This window comes from Symphalangus syndactylus, chromosome 8, assembly GCF_028878055.3.
Source record: "Symphalangus syndactylus isolate Jambi chromosome 8, NHGRI_mSymSyn1-v2.1_pri, whole genome shotgun sequence".
In the NCBI taxonomy this organism is placed as follows: domain Eukaryota; kingdom Metazoa; phylum Chordata; class Mammalia; order Primates; family Hylobatidae; genus Symphalangus; species Symphalangus syndactylus.
Window position 1 is genome coordinate 26,786,662 of NC_072430.2, and position 19,295 is coordinate 26,805,956.

Sequence of the window (19,295 nt, forward strand, 5' to 3'; positions counted from 1 at the left end):
TAAGGTACGGGGCCATTTTAAGGTACCCCATGTTACCTAACAGTTACACCCTCCAGGACATCAGAAAAATGGCAAGAATCCCTTCTGTTTCTGGAAATTTCATTAACAAGTGCTCAAAATGCTGCATCTTTCTGAACTGGAGAGATGGATTTTTTTTTCTGCTCCAGATTGATTTAGGGATTTTTAGTTGTGAAACACTAAAAACATTTCCTTTATGAACACACAACAGGTATACTTCTTCCTTTTCATCATCACTGGAACACGATAATAGAAAGTCTTAGCACTATCGACCTCTATTAACAAATCTGGCCTCTAGTGTACATGACACATGAAATCACACGATAGGACAGTATCACACATAGGATAGAGATGGTGAAACTCCCATCTCTACTAAAAATACAAAAATTAGCCGGGCATCATCGCGGGCATCTGTAATCCCAGCTACTTGGGAGGCCGAGTCATGAGAATCTCTTGAACCTGGGAGGCGACGGTTGCAGTGAGTGAGATCACGCCCCTGCACTCCAGTCTGGGTGACAGAGCGAGACTCTGTCTCAAAAAAAAATTAATAAAATTTTAAAAATCAAAATAAATATCCTTTCCCTAATGCATTTTACAAGAAACAAGTAAATAGTAAAATATATAGTATGCCACATAGTGGTAAATGCCATAGGAAAAATCAATGCCTAGGAAAAATGGCTAGGATTAGGAGCATGCAGCAGTGGTGGGTGATTTTAATTTAAATTGGATGATACTTGAGCAAAAGCCCATAAGGCATGAGGGAATAAGCTATTCAGATATCTGGTGGAAGAGCTTTCTAGGCAGAGGGAACAGCCAGTGCAGAGGCCCTGCAGTAGAAGCTGCAGAGGATGGAGATTAGAGACACCATGTAGTGAAGAAGTCAGAAACAGGCACATAACTCCCAGTGGAAGCTCAGTGGGTAAAGGCGAGTCAATGTAACCCAGTAATGAAGACAGCAGCCAACGTTGGCATCAGACTTTCCTATTGTGGCTGTAAGAAGTGACATAAAGTAAGCAGAAAATTTAAGTTTATCTACATAATGGACAGCTAAGAGAAAGCAGGGAGAGGATTAGAAAGACTACTTGGAGCGCTCAGCACTTGGGGAGGTTGGAAGCTGCAAGTGGAAAAGAGGGAGAGTTGCAGAGATGGCTGTCAATCGAGTGGGGAGGATTGAGAGAGTCAGCCATAGGGCAAAAGAGATGAACAGGGGCTGGGCGTGGTGGCTCACGCCTGTAATCCCAGCACTTTTGGAGGCCAAGACAGGTGGATCACCTGAGCTCAGGAGTTCAAGACCAACCTGACCAATATGGTGAAACCTCGTCTCTACTGAAAATACAAAAATTAGCTGGGAGTGGTGGCAGATGCCTGTAATCTCAGGTACTCGGGAGGCTGAAACAGGGCAATCGCTTGAACCTGGGAGGCGGAGGTTGCAGTTAGCCGAGATTGCGCCATTGCACTCCAGTCTGGGCGAAAAGAGCGAAACTCCATCTGAAAAAAAGAAAAAAAAAAAAAAAAGAAAGTGACCATAAATGTAGTAGCTCAAAGCTAGAAGATCTCTGGGTTAGAAGTTCAACTTGGGTTTTACTGGGCTAAAATCAAGATACCAACAGGTTTCCTCTCCGGAGGCTCTACTCTAGCTGTGTGACGTCAGCAAGTCATCCTCATTTTCTTATCTGTATAACGAGATAATTATCTACCTTGCCGGCTGAGGATACGGAGAGGATAAAACTCTGATTTTCTGATTCTTAAGGGATTTTTGCCAAAGGAAGATGGAATGGAGGCTGAGGTAGGAAGGTGTCCAAATGTGGACAGACGGCTCATGCTAGGGTGGACAGAGGGGGCGGGGCTGGGGTGGACAGAGGGCAGGTGCCAGAGGCGAGCGTGCCTCCTGTTCAGCAGCCCTCCTGCAACCTCGAGCACATCAGAACACAGCCCAGATGCTGACAAAATGCAGACTCTGGTGCCATCCCCCAGAGACTGTGATTCTATAGGCCCATGGCAGGGCCCAGACACCTGCATTTTAACAGATCCTCAAGGGATTCTGAGGCTGGATGGCTCATACACCACAGTTTTAGAGCCGGAACTCCAGAACAGTGGTTTGCAAAGCAGGGCAGCCACACCCTGGTGGCCCAGGGGCCCACTCGTGTGTTGGAAGAAGCCATCAGAAAGACTTTTTATTTAAAAAATAAGAATAATTACTAGGCAAACAGCCAAGGGGTTAACGCCAGGTCTCATTTCCAGCCTTGTCACCAGTGAGTGAGCTGTGTTGTTGTGTCTCAGTTCTGTCGTCTGTGAAATAGGGACCTTTATAGTTCCTCCTTCATGGTGCCATTGTTTGAGGACTAAAGTAAAATGCACCTGGCATAGGACAATTACTCTAGGTATCAGCTACTCTGATTATTTTATTATTTTGAGACAAGGTCTCATGCTGTTACCCAGGCTGGAATGCAGTGACAGAATCCTGGCTCATTGTAACCTCCACCTCCCGAGTTCAAGCGACTCTCCTGCCTCAGCCTCCCAAGTAGCTGGGATTACAGGCATCCATCCCCATGCCCAGCTAATTTTTGTATTTTTAGCAGAGATGAGGTTTCACCATGCTGGCCAGGCTGGTCTGTAACTCCTGACCTCAGGTGATCCACCCGCCTTGGCCTCCCAAAGTGCTGGGATGACAGGTGTGAGCCACTGCACCTGGCCTTATTAGTATTTTTTTTAATATACAAATTGCCATTGGCACCCTCATTCTGTGCGTATATTAGATGGTCCTGTATCCCACTCAAAATTTACAATCTCTTGGTAGAGTGGTACAGTGATCTTCAAACACATTTCTTCATGCATTCTCTAAAGTAATTTGCAAAATGTATTTCTTGACATATTTCTAGGTTAGCATCTAAATTTCATATAAGTTTAAATAGCTGCAAATGATCCACTTGCCAGAAAGTTTTAAGTATTGACATTTTAATGTATATACACAAAGCAATCTAACTATCATGATAGCTTGATATCTCATCCATTTCAAACTTATGTACACATGCTCTTTTCTAGCATTGAAAATATTTGCTTTCATCTCTTTTCCCTTTGAAGCGAATATTTCCATTCCATTTATCATGCATACTTTTATCCTAATATCATGTATGTTGATTCTGGAAAACATTTTATTGATTGACCTCTCGCGCATTTTTGCAAAAGTTTTATGTAAGTCAAAAATTTTTAATGTATTTTATTTTCTGTGTCTTTTGGGTCCTACATGCTAAAAATGTTTTCTGGATTTTGATTGTCAATTACCACTAGTACGCACTTGACCAAGATGATAGACAGTTTGTGCTAAGTTAGTGTTCATTTCACCTATCCATGGATGGATATGACAATGTCAGAATGAGGCAGGATTCAGCACCAATTCTAGTCTCATTAGTTATTGTTTATAGATGTTTGGGCTGAGAATTCTCGTTCACATAAATGGGAAAGGAAATAATTTTGTAATGAAAATGTCACGCAATTCTTTCCAATCCTATGTCCTAAACAGAAAATCACACAGTGATTGATCCACAAAATCTATTACTAATGATAACTTGAAATAAGTCTTCAATGTGTTTGCAAGGAACTAGAAAACATTGGAGGTGCAAAACGATTCAGTCAGCAGTCATTAGGGTCATTCAGTTTCTCAGTTTCTGGAAAATGCACCCAAAAGGCTTTCGCACGACTTACCAAATGCTATCCATGAAGACCTGTTACTCCTTCACTCAGAGTTTAAACCAATAGCCTGAAAAAGAACTGAAAAATTTTGAATATCATTAATCTTATTATACCCCTGGAAATACGATTTTTTTTTTTTTTTTTTTTGAGACAGGATCTTGCTCTGTTGCCTAAGCTGGGGTGCAGTGGCACGATCTGGGCTCATTGCCACCTCCACCTCCCAGGTTCAAGCCATTCTCCTGCCTCAGCCTCATGAATAGTTGGGACTACAGGCACCTGCCACCACACCCAGCTAATTTTTGTATGTTTTGTAGAGATGAGGTTTCATCATCTTGGTCAGGCTGGTGTCAAACTCTTGACCTCAAGTGATCCACCCACCTTGGCCTCCCAAAGTGCTGGGTTTACAGGCGTGAGCCACCACACCCGGCCTGGAAATACATTTTTCACAAGATTTTAAAATCATAAGAATTTAAAAGTTAACCTTCTTTAAATATATTTTTGTCAAAACCATGGAACAGCAGAGTTTTAGAGCATTCTATTCCTGAAAAATGTCCAATTGACAATTAGTGCTCCACTTCAACCCATTTAGCCAAATCAGATTTATTTCTTGGGAGGAAAAAAAAAACCCTCAACTTTATTTTTCAATTACACAAACCTCTTCATATGTAATTCAAAAAATATTATTTTTTAAATGACAGAGATAAATTATGGAATGCAACTCATAAGACAAATGATCAGAAACAGTTAAGATAAAATTAAAATAATATATTCACTTTATAAATTTATATATAAGAAAAAATTAATATTTGTTTCTCTTAATTTTTAATAATGCAATTATCATGTAGCTAAAATATGAGTTATCTGTGAAGCAAAGATTATAATAAAATGTATGATATTCTTGGGTAAATATGTGAGTGTGTGAATTTTTTAATTAACACTTGGAGAAACTCTATCTCTACTAAAAATACAAAATTAGCCAGGCGTGGTGGCGCACGCCTGTAATCCCAGCTACTTGCGAGGCTGAGGCAGGAGAATCACTTGAACCTGGGAGGTGGAGGTTGCGGTGAGCCAAGATCATGCCATTGCACTCCAGCCTGGGCAACAAGAGCAAAACTCCGTCTCAAAAAAAAAAAAAACAAAAGAATCAAGCATAAAAATCAGAATAATTACATTAATTTTGTAAGACATCATCAGGATTAAACACTTTCATTTCAGGGAAGAGAAAATAAACATACAGTATTGTTAAAATTTAATTTTTCTGGCAAATACATTTCAAAAATAGGAAGTAGAAAACAAACATTTTTAAAGATGAAATAAGACGAGAATTTATTCTGACAATCAGAATAAATATTTCATGTGACTGGATAAAAATAACTTTTAGCAACCTCATTGAATAATACATGCTAAATCTGAAAGAATTAAGTTAGGGTTTAATCAATGGGTTTTTGTTTTATCTAAAGCATCCTGAAATATCGAGTAGTCCCAGCAAACCCTGTAGTTACCCTGAAAAGACTATTACAAACCAATATTGCTTCTGCTGTTCTAATTTACATTTTGTCCTAAGGGCAAGTATTGAGATTAGCTGAAGAAAGTGCTCTTGTTTAAATGCATTTTAAAAAGTCATTTTCAGCCTCAGTGTCTGTTACCAATGCTTGTTTGCTTTACTCTCCAGGGAGGCTCTGTCAAGACTGATGCATTTCATGTCAATGCATTTTATGCAAAAGATAGGTCATCAAGGTCGGGTGCAGTGGCTCACGCCTGTAATCCTAGCACTTTGGGAGGCCAAGGCCGGCAGGTCACTTGAGGTCAGAGGTTCAAGACCAGCCTGGCTAACATGGTGAAACCCTGTCTCTTCTAAAAATACAAAAAAAGAAAAAATTAGCTGGGTGTGGTGGCGGTTACCTGTAGTCCCCACTACAGGAGTCAGGCCTAGGGTTTAGTCTAAAAAAAAATTCCGAATTATGTCTATTTTTCGAGCTATCATGATATGGGTCTTTAATTGTGCCTTCTTCCTTTTGTTGTATCTGGCATAACATTTACAAGAGATATATAATACTAATACAGTGACAAATACCATAAAGATAGCAAAGATTAGGCATCCAAGAAGGTTATAGGTAGAGTCAGAGGGCAGTCCACAACCTAACCAGCCAAAAAACCACTGCATGCATCATCATATTCTTTGGTCAGGCTCACAATGTGTTTACCCTCCTTATCAAGGGTCATTTGAACCTTATGATAAATCTTATTTGAGGATTGTAGGACCAACACTATATCAGAATCCAATAAATTTAATCTCTCTTCCAGCCAATGTATTGCTACAGGCATAACATCCTGAGAAGGGTATAAATTAAATGCAAGGAACGCCTGGTCCTCAATGTCTAAATTGTCATAGGACTTGTTAACAGTGGACAAATCAATTTTTCCCACCACTTTTTTATTGCCCCATATACTGGTATTTGGGGGGCGGGGAAAGAAAATTAAGAATGAGAGTTATCTTAGGGTTCATGAGGACTGGCCTGGTCCAGCATCTCTGGAAACATGTTGGCTTTCCTTGTACCCCTGGAGACCTGCTGAGCCTCCCATGTTCTCTTGATTCACAGGTGATCTGCCCACCTCGGCCTCCCAAAGTGCAGAGATTACAAGTGTGCCTGGCCCAGGTGCTCATTTTAGGTGTGAAATATGAATCCAAGAAGTGACTCCCTTTAACTTTGCAGTGCAAGAGCTGGTTAAAAGCACCTGAGGGGAGGCCGAGGCAGGTGGATCACGAGGTCAGGAGATTGAGACCAGCCTGGCTAACATGGCAAAACGCTGTCTCTACTAAAAATACAAAAAGTTAGCCAGGCATGGTGGTGGGTGCCTGTAGTCCCAGCTACTCGGGAGGCTGAGGCAGGAGAATGGCATGAACCTGGGAGGCAGAGCTTGCAGTGAGCCCAGATCGCGCCACTGCACGTGGGTGACAGAGCAAGACTCTGTCTCAAAAAAAAAAAAAAAAAAAAGCACCTGAGAAGGTCCTTTGCAGTGGGGTTGTAGGGAATCCTTCAGTTGGTGTCTTTTCCGATATACAAAGCCACCTGGCTGTAATCCATGGTCTTGGGGTCATCTGCCCCTGAGAGCTCACTGTGGAAAGATTCTGTTACCAGCTTTGTTTTATTTGTTAAGGTTTTGTGCAGCCCTTGGCAATAGTGCAATATTTCCCTTGTGAGTAAGGCTGTATAAGCCCTCATCCAGCCTCACAGGTCTCCCTGTTATCATTTAATTGGGCGATAAACAATGTTTTCCAAAAGGAATGGATCTAAGATTAAGCAAGACCAGTGGGAGGGTTTTTGGCCGAGGGAAGTTAAAAGCCTTCATCAACTTAGCTAATTGACTTTTTATTGTGCCATTTGTCTGTCACACCAGCCTGGAGGATTGGGGATGGTAGGCAGAATGGAAATGTTGTATTATGGGCCAGATTTTGCAAATGGATTGAATAGCTTATCCAGTAAAATGAGTCCTGTGATCACTGTGCAGTTCAAAAGGAATTCCCCAAGTGGAATGATTCTCTCTAACAAAATTTTCCCTACTGTTAAGGCAGTAGGAAATGCTTCTACCCAATGAGAAAATATACAATCTAAGACCAACACAGATTTGAAATTTTGAGATGGCGGCATCTGGATGAAATCCACCTGCCATACTTCAAAAGGTCCTATTGGCCAAGGGAAATGACCTTGGGAGCCATGTAAGGGCTTGCCAGGGTTCTGTTCCGGGCATATAATATCCAGTATACTTTTTGGGCTGCCATGGGGGATGGTTTCCAAAAGTATTGTTTCCCCATGATACCATTTTTTCAGGGACCCAGTGAGTCATTTCATGAATAAATGGAAGAAAAAGCAATTGTGCACCTATGGGAATTGAGTTTTTTTGTTAGGCGCTAGCCATAATTCCTTACTTGGGTCAAGCATGCCTACATGCCTCCCTTCTGCTGCCAGGTTTGTTTCTCTTTTCTTTCTTTCTTTCCTTTCTTTCTTTTTTTTTTTTTTGTGTGTGTATGTGTGTGTGTGTGTGACAAAGTTTTGCTCTTGTTGCCCAGGCTGGAGTACAATGGCACAATCTTGGCTCACTGCAACCTCCGCCTTCCCGGGTTCAAGTGATTCTCCTGCCTCAGAGTCCCGAGTAGCTGGATTACAGGCATGCACCACCACGCCTGGCTAATTTTGTATTTTTAGTAGAAACACGGTTTCTCCATGTTGGTCAGGCTGGTCTCGAACTCCCAACCTCAGGTGATCTGCCCACCTCGGCCTCCCAAAGTGCTGGGACTGCAGGCGTGAGCCACCGTGCCTGGCTGCCAGGTTTGTTTCTCCTGAGGGGTAGATGCTTGTTGACATTGTAAAAGAATATTAGTGAGGGTATTTGTAGGATGAAAGTTATGTGTGTTATGGAAGTGATGGTGTATCCTGCCCTATAATGCCCCTGGTTGTCCCTTAAATAAGAACACACCATGAACCACATTAATTCAGCTTATTCTCAATGGGAGTTTCCTATAAAACTTCCCTAGGGGAGAGTAAGATGTTAGCAGATTGCAGTCACGTTCCTCTTCCTCTTCTTGTTCTCCTGGAAGGAGAAGCAGGGTAGCAGGGTTAAGAGTGTTACAGCGCTTTGACCACACGTGGTGGCTCACACCTGTAATCCCAGCACTTTGGGAGGCTGAAGCAGGTGGATCACCTGAGGTCAGGAGTTCAAGACCAGCCTGACCAATATGGTGAAACCCCATCTCTACTAAAAATACAAATATGAGCCAGCCGTGGTGGCACGTGCCTGTAATCACAGATACTCAGAAGGCTGAGGCAGGGGAATTGCTTGAACCCAGAGGTGAAGGTTGCAGTGACCCAAATCGTGCCACTGCACTCCAGCCTGGGCAACAGAGCAAGACTCTGTCTCAAAAAAAAAAAAAAAAGTGTTACAGTGCTTCAAAGTGATGTTGGGGGCAGAAAGCAGGAGTACCTCATAAGAGACAAGGTGGCTAACAGAATAGCATTGAGTCTGGTGAGAGCTTAGAAGAGATTTCACCCAGGCACCGTGGCTCACGCCTATAATCCCAGCACTTTTGGGAGGCCAAAGCAGGCGGATGACCTGAGGTCGGGAGTTTGAGACCAGCCTGTCCAACATGGTGAAAACCTGTCTCTACTAAAAATACAAAAATTAGCTGGGTGTGGTGGTGCATGCCTGTAATCCCAGCTACTCTGGAGGCTGAGGCAGGAGAATTGCTGGAACCTGGGAGGCGGAGGTTGCAGTGAGCCAAGATCATGCCACTGTACTCCAACCCCAGGTGACAGAGTGAAACTCTATCTCAAAAAATAAAAAAAGAAGACATTTCACAGAGTGAGGTGCATAGATGGTCAGAGGGGACCCTAGGACAAATTCTTCCCCGGCATGATCTCAGCTCGTTGCAACCTCTGCCTCCCAGAGTCAAGCAATTCTCCTGCTTCAGCCTTCCAAGGAGCTGGGATTACAGGTGCCTGCCAACATGCCCAGCTAATTTTTGTGTTTTTAGTAGAGACAGAGTTTCGCCGTATTGGCCAGGCTGGTCCCAAACTCCTGACCTCAGGTGATCCACCCACCTCGGCCTCCCAATATTCTGGGATTACAGGCATGAGCCACCATGCCCAGCTACCATTTAGCTTGTTGACTGGGAGGATTGGTGTATTGCAAGGGCTGGTGCAGGGTATTATGAGTCCTTTGTATAAATAGTCCTGAAAGATTGGTTTGATTCCTAGCAAAGCTTCTGGTCTAGGGAGATATTGCCTTACATTTGGCAGAGGTTTGGATAGATTTATGGTTATCTGTATAGGGACTGCTGACTTAATTTTCCCAATATCTGTGGAAGAGTTTGCTCATAAGGAATCTGGTGCCTTAGATAAGAAAGGTTCTAATTTTTCTTGTCCAGAATCTTGATTAACTTTCCCAAGCATAATATTACATGTGGGCTTTTCTAAGTCTTCTATGTGTTCCAAGTTGAGAATCATTTCATTTCTCCCTCTGTGAAAATGAGATGTGAGCATTATGGGTCTCTAGGAAATCCCATCCCAGCAGGTGTAAGGGGGCACTATCTACTAGAAGAAAAACGTGATGCCCCACTAGTTTTCCTGATTGAAATGGAAGGGGATTTCATTTAAAGGCTACGATAGGAGAGTTTGAAACCCCTACCATTTAGACTTTTTCTTTACTCCAAGGGAAAATGTCTTTAATCAAGGTAGGGTTAAAAACTGACAGCGTAGTGCCAGTGTTGACAAGGACTTTGGTATCTTTGCCATTTATGAATATTTCTACTTCTCCTAAAGCATTAGATAGAAGTAGGGGGAAAGCCATCTCTATTCCCTCAGAACATCCCTATTCTAATTTTTGAATTGTTCTGATGCCTTCCTCTGGGGCCCTTTGCCCCCTTTGTGTAAGCGCCCATTTAAGTTTTTTGCATTCTTTTTTAAAATGTCCTTTCTTGGCTGGGCACAGTGGCTCACGCCTATAATCCTAGCACTTTGGGAGACCGAGGAGGGTGGATTGCCTGAGCTCAGGAGTTCGAGACCAGCCTGGGCAACACAGTGAAACCTCGTCTCTACTAAAATACAAAAAATTAGCCAGGCATGGCGGCATGCGCCTGTAATCCCAGCTACTCGGGAGGCTGAGGCAGGAGAATCGCTTGAACCCAGGAAGCAGAGGTTGCAGTGAGGCCAGACCGTGTCATTGCACTCCAGCCTGGGCAACAGAGTGAGACTCTGTCTCAACAACAACAACAACAACAATAACAAAAGTCCTTTCTTTTTGCGATAGTGGCAAATTGCTTCCTCTTGGGGTAGCTTAGCTCTCTGGGGACCATGGGACCCTTGCAATCTCCCAACTTGGTTACTAAGTTGTTTTAGTTGTAAACTCATAATTTTAGAGACTGTTTCCTTTTCTTTCTTAATGATTGTTTGTGACGATTGGTCAGCTAAGGTAACTAGGTGGCTAGTAGGCAAGGAAGCCCAAGCCACATTGTTCCTCTTTATTAGGGTTGCTAACTCCTTATCTAAACCTTGAATAAACCCAGAATTTAGTAAGATTTCACTTCTACCATGTTCAAAGTTTTCAGGAGGTATTCCTGAAAACTATTTGAGTGTCTTTTCAAACCTGATATTAAAGTCAGGCACGGTTTCATTTGGGCATATTTTACATTGTTGTACCTTTGCCCAATCTATGACCTTGGGGAATATCTGCGATACAGTTTCATGGAGGCGATTGCAAAGCTTCTCTGCATCTCTCTCTCCCAGTTGCATCTATTTTGTCAAAATCTTCTAAAGGCTGTTTCTAATCTGCTACTCTAAACCATTCTTCAGTTTTGTTTTTGGGGGCCAGTAACTCAATCAGCTGATACAGGTCAGAGAACCCCAGATCATAAGTCTAAAGCATTAACTGGAATTCCTTAGTAAATCCAAAGGGATCTTCGCTCAGATTCGGGAATCCAGATACCAGGGCCTTTAACTCTGACTTGGTCCAGGGTTTACATATTATGTTAGGATCCCCTCTGCCTGTGGGTTTTACTCTAAAAGGAACAACTACAGTGTTATTTTCTCCAGCTATTTCTGGTCCCCCTGTGGCTTGAGGCAAGAGAGTAGAGGAAGGAGGAGGAAAAATGAAATTGCTCAGACAAGGAATTTCAGAGAGAAGACGGTCAAAAGGAGTAGAAGGGGAGACAGTTTCTGGAGCTTTCCTGATTTCAGAAGTGGCTTCTACTAATTTCTTTATTTCTGAGACAGTTTCAAAAAACTTTTAATTAACTTCCTGGAGGGAGGGAAGCTTATTATTCCCTCTTTTTGATGATTCTAGGTGCCAGCTAAAGTACAATTCCCATTCATTTTCTTTGATTTTGTAGACTAATTTTTCTAATCTGGAGTGCAAGAAAATCAATTTAGGGATATCAAAAGTTCACCATTTTGGAAACTTAGACCTAGGTCATTTTTAGTAAGATCTTCCCACTTACATAAATACTTGGAAGTAAAGATGCCACAATTATTACACCTAAACCCAGCAGGGTGCCCATAGTGGGCCACTCTCCTTGCCTTTCCTCTTGTTTTGGAGGGTTTATTTCCCCTTTTTTTTTTTTTGGAACTTGGCCAGGCCCAGTGGCTCATGCCTTCAATCCCAGCACTTTGGGAGGCTGAGACGGGCAGATCACTTGAGATCTGGAGTTTCAGATCAGACTTGTCAACATGGCAAAACCCCGTCTCTACTAAAAATACAAAAATTAACAGGGAATGGTGGCACATGCCTGTAATCTCAGCTGCTTAGGAGGCTGAGGAGAATTACTTGAACCCAGAAGGCAGAGGTTGCAGTGAGCTGAGGTCATACCACTGCACTCCAGGCTGGGTGACAGAGTGAGATATTGCCTCAAAAAATAAAAAATAAAATAAAAGAGAACTGACCTGTGGCCTAAGGTTTTGTGTGGTGGACTGATACATGCTGCTTGTGGACAGGACTGCACTGTGTGTCACCACTGAGTTACTTCCACCCTCTTACGTGTCTCAGTTTCTCTCTTCAGAGGTCTATCACCTCTGAGTGGGCTTAAAAGGCTGGGCAATCAGCCCTTACGTACATTTCCTGGACAAGCCTTTTTAAATTAATATTTGTTGGGAGTTTCCTATAGGGCTGCTGCAAGTCATGGGCGGGTCAACCCGCCAGACACTGCCACAAGGCCCCCAGTCACCCTGAGGTGACTTTCGGCTGGGAGGAGCAAAATGCCCTTTCTCTTCGGAGCTGAGGAACTCAGTCTGTCATTTACTTATGAAAAATAACCGTTTGGTTCCACACGCAGATTGCCCACAGGCCAATTGAGATTAATTCTGAGAGAAAAGGCAATGGATAAAGACCCTTTTGAATGCACTACTGAAATTAAAATTAAGGTTTTAACCAACTTCCTAGGAGAAGAGAGAGAGAGAGAGAAAAAAAAACCAGCTCAGGATAAATCAAGGACCATCAACCAAAATGGGAGGTCCAGGGCTCAGGAGGACTTACCAGTCCCACCAGAGGAGAAGCTCAAACTCAGTGAGGCTTCAGTGAGCCCCTGCTGGTACCTTAGCCCCAGTTTCAGGCAACTCCTTCAGGGTCCTGAGTCTTCGCAGAGGCCCCATGTTGGGCACCAGATTATTGTCAATGAAAAGAGTCAAACTCTGTAAAATATTTGAAGAGGTTTATTCTGAGCCACATATGAGTGACCACGACCCATGACACAGCCCTCGGGAGATTCTGAGAACATGCGCCCAAGGTGGTCGGAGTAAAGCTTGGTTTTACATATTTTAGGAAGGCATGAGTCATCAATCAAATACATTTAAGAAATACCTTGGTTTGGTTCAGGAAGGCAGGACAACTCAAAGTGGGGGCTTCCAGGATATAGGTAAATTTAAACATTTTCTGGTTGACAATTGGTTGAGTTTATCTGAAGACCTGGGATCAATAGAAAGGAATGTTCAGGTTAACATAAAGGATGTGGAGACCAAGTTTGTGCAGAGGAATCTCAGATAGCAGGCTTCAGAGAGAAAGTAGGTTATAAAATGTTTCTTATTAGCCCTAAAAGAGTACCTGGATCTTAGTTGATTATCTCTTAGATCTGGAAAGAAAGGAAGGTAAACAAAGGGGAAAGGGATTCTCTATAGAATGTGGATTTTTCCCATAAGAGACTTTGCAGGGCAGTTTCAAGGTATGGCAAGGAAATATAATTTTGGGGTTAAATATTTTTTCCTTGTCTCATAATGTTATTCCAAAGTCAGACTGGAAAGTAAGTGATGATATATAGGGTCAAATAAAACACATCTGATAAGAATTTATGGGGTGTAGGGCATGACTCCCTAGACCCCTTAGGTAGGAATTTGGGCAAGATAAAAGAATCAGAGCTTAGTCCTCAGATCAAGTTTTAGGAAAGAGAACACAGGGACAACTGAGGAACAAGAAATAGATCCCCAGACCCTAGTGAAGTGCATGCCCAAGTGGAAAGACCTCTATGGTGGCGTCTGTATATAAATACACATATGGGGATTTGTTTACACACATAGATAATAAATACATGCATACGCAAATGAGACTTGGTGCTCAACTTTAAAAAAAAACACTGATGGGTGAGCTATCCAAGCATCTTGGAGACCACAAGCAGCCTCCAGGAGCAGCGTCTAAGGCGGTCACCCTTCGCCTCCACATTTTTTTATTTCATCACCTCTCCTCTCCTCTCTTGGCCCCTTGGACTTCCCCTATACCCTCTCCTGCTCCATTCCTGCCTTTGTGCTTTTTTTTTTCCTTCTGAGATGGAGTCTCACCCTGACCCAGGCTGGAGTGCAGTGCTTTGATCTCTGCTCACTACAACCTCCGCCTCTTGGGTTCAAATGATTCTCCTGCCTCAGCCTCCTAAGTAGTTGGTATTACAGGCATCTGCCACCACACCTGGCTAATTTTTGTATTTTTAGTAGAGACAGGATACCACCATGTTGCCCAGGCTTGTCTGAAACTCCTGACCTCAAGTGATTGGCCTGCCTTGGCCTCCCAAACTGCTGGGATTACAGGTGTGAGCCACCGTGCCCAGCCTGCCTTTGCTCTTTGTTCATGTTGTCCCCCCATTAGGTGGCGTGGTGGGATAATCACGTCTAAATACTCACCAACGCCTGTTTCTCCAGCATATTCTTCTACTCTTTGCCATCTCCCCCATTCAGCTGGGCTGTCCTGGATTCATTGCTGCAGGAAGGGATGGGGAGGTTGGCACCAAGCAGAGGACAGGGGGCCTCTGCTCTTGACTCCTCTTCCTCTTCCTCTCCTTCTCCTCCTCCTCCTCCTCCTTCTTTTTCTTCTTCTTCTCAGAGCTTTGCTCTGTTGCCCAGGCTGGAGTGCAGTGGCACTATCTTGGCTCCCTGCAACCTCTGTCTCCCAAGTTCAAGCAATTCTTCTCCTGCCTCATCCTCCCAAGTAGCTGGGACTACAGGCACGTGCTGCCACACCCAACTAATTTTTTGTATTTTTAGTAGAGACGTGTTTCACCATGTTAGCCAGGATGGTCTTGATCTCCTGACCTCGTGATCCACCTGCTTCAGCCTCCCAAAGTGCTGGGATTACAGGCATGAGCCACCATGCCCAGCCTGCTCTTGACTTTCATAAGCTTCAGGGAGACCTCAGGACATAGAAAGCAGATTCGACAGAAACCACCCACAGTAAGCAGGAAGCTTCTCCCTTCCCTGACTGCCTGGGGGGTGGAGGTGGGTGGGGAAGGTAGGAAGAGAATCTGGGGGCCCTACTCAGTGTTCTTACCTTTAAAAAGAATAATGAGGGGAACAGTCTAGGAGTTTCTCAAAAGGTTAAACATAGTTACCATATGAGCCAGAATTTCCACTCCTACGTATATACCTTAGAAAATTGAAAACATATGTCCTCCCAAAACTTGTATATGAAATTTTATAGCAGCATTATTCATAATTGCAAAAGAGTGCAAACAACCCAACTGTCCATCAGTTGAGGAATGTGAAACACAATGTAGTATATCCATACATGGGAATATTATTCAGACATGAAAGGAGTGAGGTATGATGCATACGTAACATGAATGAGCCCTGAAAATATTGCGTTACATGAAAGAAGTCAGTCACAAAACAGCACATATTATTTGCTCTCGTTCATACGAAACGTTCAGATTAAGTGAAGTCATAGAGAACAGAAAGTAGGTTGGTGAACCAGACATGGCAGCTCATGCCTTTAATCCGAGCACTCTGCGAGGCCAAGGCAGGCAAATCCCTTGAGCCCAAAAGTTTGAGACCAGCCTAGGAAACATGGTGAAATCTCATCTCTACAAAATACAAAAATTAGCTTTGTGTTCTGGCACGTGCCTGTGGACACAGCTACTTGGGAGGCTGAGGTGAGAGCGGCACTTGAGCTCGAGGGGTCAAAGCTGCAGTGAGCCATGATTGCACCACTGCACTCCAGCCTGGGCAACAGAGAGAGACTTTGAGAAAGAAAGAAGGAAAGAAAGAGAAAGAAAGAAAGAGAAAGAAAGAAAGAAAGAGAGAGGGGGGAGGGAGGAAGAAAGGAGGGAGGGAAAGAAGAAAGAAAGAAAGAGAAAAAAGAAAGAGAAAGAAAGGAAGAAAGGAAGGAAGGAAGAAAGAAGAAAGAAAGAAAGAAAGAGAAAGAAAGAAAGAAAGAAAGAAAGAAAGAAAGAAAGAAAGAAAGAAAGAAAGACTGATTAGTGGTTTTCTGGGGGTAGGAAGGAGAGGGCGGGAAGTGAGTGCAAATGGGTAAGGGGCTTTTTGGGGGGGGTATTAAAATGCTCTAAAACGTACTCTGGTGATGGTTGCAGACACCTGTGACCACACTAAAAACCGCTGAGTTGTGAGTTTTAAGTGGGTGAATTGTATGGTATGTGAATTATATCTCAATTAAGCTGTTATATCAAAAAGAAAACAAGGGGGGGCAGGTACTAGAATGGTGAAGTGCAGGCACCCTGTAGCCGGGCTTCCTGGGTGCCCCCCGGTTGCTGCATGTCAGCTTGCATGCACGCTTACATGTCAGCGTGTAAGCCCTGGCACCAGTGTCCTCATCTGTAAAATGCATATGCTAATTGACCCTACTCACATAACTGAATAAAAAGCTGGGTGGCATTTGTAATGTACTTAAACAGTGCCCGGCAGGCAAGTTTGTTAAAAGTTTTTTTTCAAATGAAGTGTTTAGGTAAAATGACCTGAGGCTTGGTAATCTGCCACCAAAACTAAACTCAGCTTTAGAGCCCAGGCTGCCTGTGACTGTCTTGAGTGCTTCCTGTGAAGAAGGAATGAATTTTCCCGGGTTCTGACAGTGCATGCAGTTCAGATACTCACCAGCAGAGGGCGCCGCACACCAAATACCGCGCAGGGGCCGGTTCCTCTCTGGGTAAGAAGTGCTCTGTGGAGCACGTGTCTGCCCCTCGAGCCTCCAAACGCCCTGGGCGCTCTCGGCCCGGACGCTCCTTGCCCACCCACTCCCGGGGCTGGCCTGCTCTTTCTCACAGTGGCCCTTGAGCTCTTTGGCCGAAAGGCTGGTATTTGGCCTCTATCCTGCTCAAAGCCTGGTCTTCAGGCTGCTTCTGCAATCTGCAGGCTCATCCTCCCTCCCTCTGTCCAGGCTCCACCTGGCTACCCGTGGAGAGAGACTGGCACTGCCAGATTGGAGCCAGACCATTCCATGTCATTGGACCCCAGGCCCGTGCCTTGGGCACTTGATACCAAGAGATGAGCTAAAGCCAGACTTCAGATTCCACTTAAACTTGCTGAATGCCCGCTGTCTGCTCTCTTAGACTGGCTCATCCGACCTCACAATGGTGCTTTGAGGTTGGTGTGTCACTCCCATTTTGCAGATAAGAAATTGGGGCTCAGAGACATTAAATGACCTGTCTGGGACCACACAGCTGATGGGCAGTCAGGTCCATCTCAGACATTCTGACTCCAAGCCTAATGTTGAGCCCCAATTTTAATTTTCATCTCCTTTCTGCCTCAAGGAAATCCAGAGTTAGGATAGGAATGTATTTTTTTTTTTTTTTTTTTTTTTTTTTTTTTTTTTTTTTTTTTTTGAGACAGAGTTTTGCTCTTATTGACCAGGCTGGAGTGCAATGGCGCGATCTTGGCTCACTGCAACCTCCACCTCCCAGGTTCAAGTGATTCTCCTGCCTCAACCTCCTGAGTAGCTGGGATTGCAGGCATGCACCACCATGCCTGGCTAATTTTGTATTTTTAGTAGAGATGGGATTTCTCCATGTTGGTCAGGCTGGTCTCCAACTCCTGACCTCAGGTGATCCGTCCACCTCGGCCTCCCAAAGTGCTGGGATTACAGGTGTGAGCCACTGCGCCCAGCTGATTGGGATGTATCTTAAACTCCACTTCCCATCCAGGTACTCAATGCCTCAGCCAGCCCTGGGTGGGGAGGTACAACCTTTGCTTGGAGACATTTCTCCCTGGCTTCCTCCTGCTTAACTTTCAGGTCTCAGGTTAAACATGGTGGGGACTATTCAGAACCCCAGAATTGATACGAAGATTATTTTAATTTATTACTAAGATTATATGAAGACATTTGAGAGTCAACAGATGCAGAAAGAAGCCCTTTTGGAACTTCCCTTATCTGACTAAAAGCGGCAACTTCTGGGAAACGAAGCTGCCAGAAATTCCTTCTTCATGGGTTGGCCTATTCCCAGGATAGAGACCAAGAGGAAACCTACCAAAAATCCCCACTCTGGGGGAGTTTCATGGGCGTGAAGAAAATGGAAAGACCACCGACTCCTGCATAAACAATCACAACCTTTTCTATTTCCCATTTGTTCTCCTATAAACCCTTTTGTCTTTTCTAAAGAAACCCATTTGTTCTTCCCATAGAAGCGCTTTCTCCCCGCTCCCTTTTCCATGCTATGTTAGATACAGATGCCCCTTGACTTACGATGGGGTTATGTCCCAATAAGCCCATCTGTATTAGTCAGCGTTCTCTAGAGGGACAGAACTGATAGAATATATACACACACACACACATAAAGGGGAGTTTGTTAAGGAGTATTAAACTCACATGCTCACAATGTCCTGCAATAGGCTGTCTGTAAGCTAAGGAGCAAGGAAGCCAGTCAGAGTCCCAAAGCTGAAGAACTTGAAGTCCGATGTTCGAGGGCAGGAAGCATCCAGCACAGGAGGAAGATGTAGGCTGGGAGGCTAAGCCAGTCTGATCTTTTCATGTTTTTCTGCCTGCTTTATATCCTGGCCGCACTGGCAGCTGATTAGATGGTGCCCACCCAGATTAAGGGTGGCTCTGCCCTTCCCAGCTCACTGACTCAAATGTTAATCTCCTTTGGCAACACCCTCACAGACACACCCAATACTTTGCATCCTTGAATCCAATCAAGTTAGCACTCAGTATTAACCATCGCAAGTCCACCCTTTGTCAACTTGAACCCATACACATCTCCTGAGATCATACACAATCTTCAAATAAAGACAGTAGTAAGGTCAGAATTATGCCTAACATGATACAACTATCCTTCGTACGACCAGAAATGCACCAATCCCCAGCCCCAATGCTATTACATAAAGTTAGCAATGCTTAAATGCTGATATGAAGTCAATAAATCTTACGTTACATGATAAAGGAAAAAGGAGTTAGGGGAATGTGCCTTATGCCAGTAATCCTAGCACTTGGGAGACTGAGGTGGGTGGATCATCTGAGGTCGGGAGTTTGAGACATCCGGGCCAACATGGTGAAACCCCGTCTCTACTAAAAATACAAAAATTAGCCAGGCATGGTGGTGCAGGTCTGTAATCCCAGCTACTCAGGAGGCTGAGGCACGAGAATCGGTTGAACCTGGGAGGTGAGGTTGCAGTGAGCTGAGATCATGCTACCGCACTCCAGCCTGGGTAACAGAGTGAGACTCAGTCTCAAAAAAAAAAAAAAAAGGAAATAAAATGAAGATATTTTCTTAGTACAAGTGTATACATGCATAAACATGTTTTTAACAAAAAAAAAGGAGGAAATACTCATGACAATTACATTCCTCGTTTCTGCAGCTGGTCATGTGGTCATAGCTGGCATTGATGACTACCTTCTTC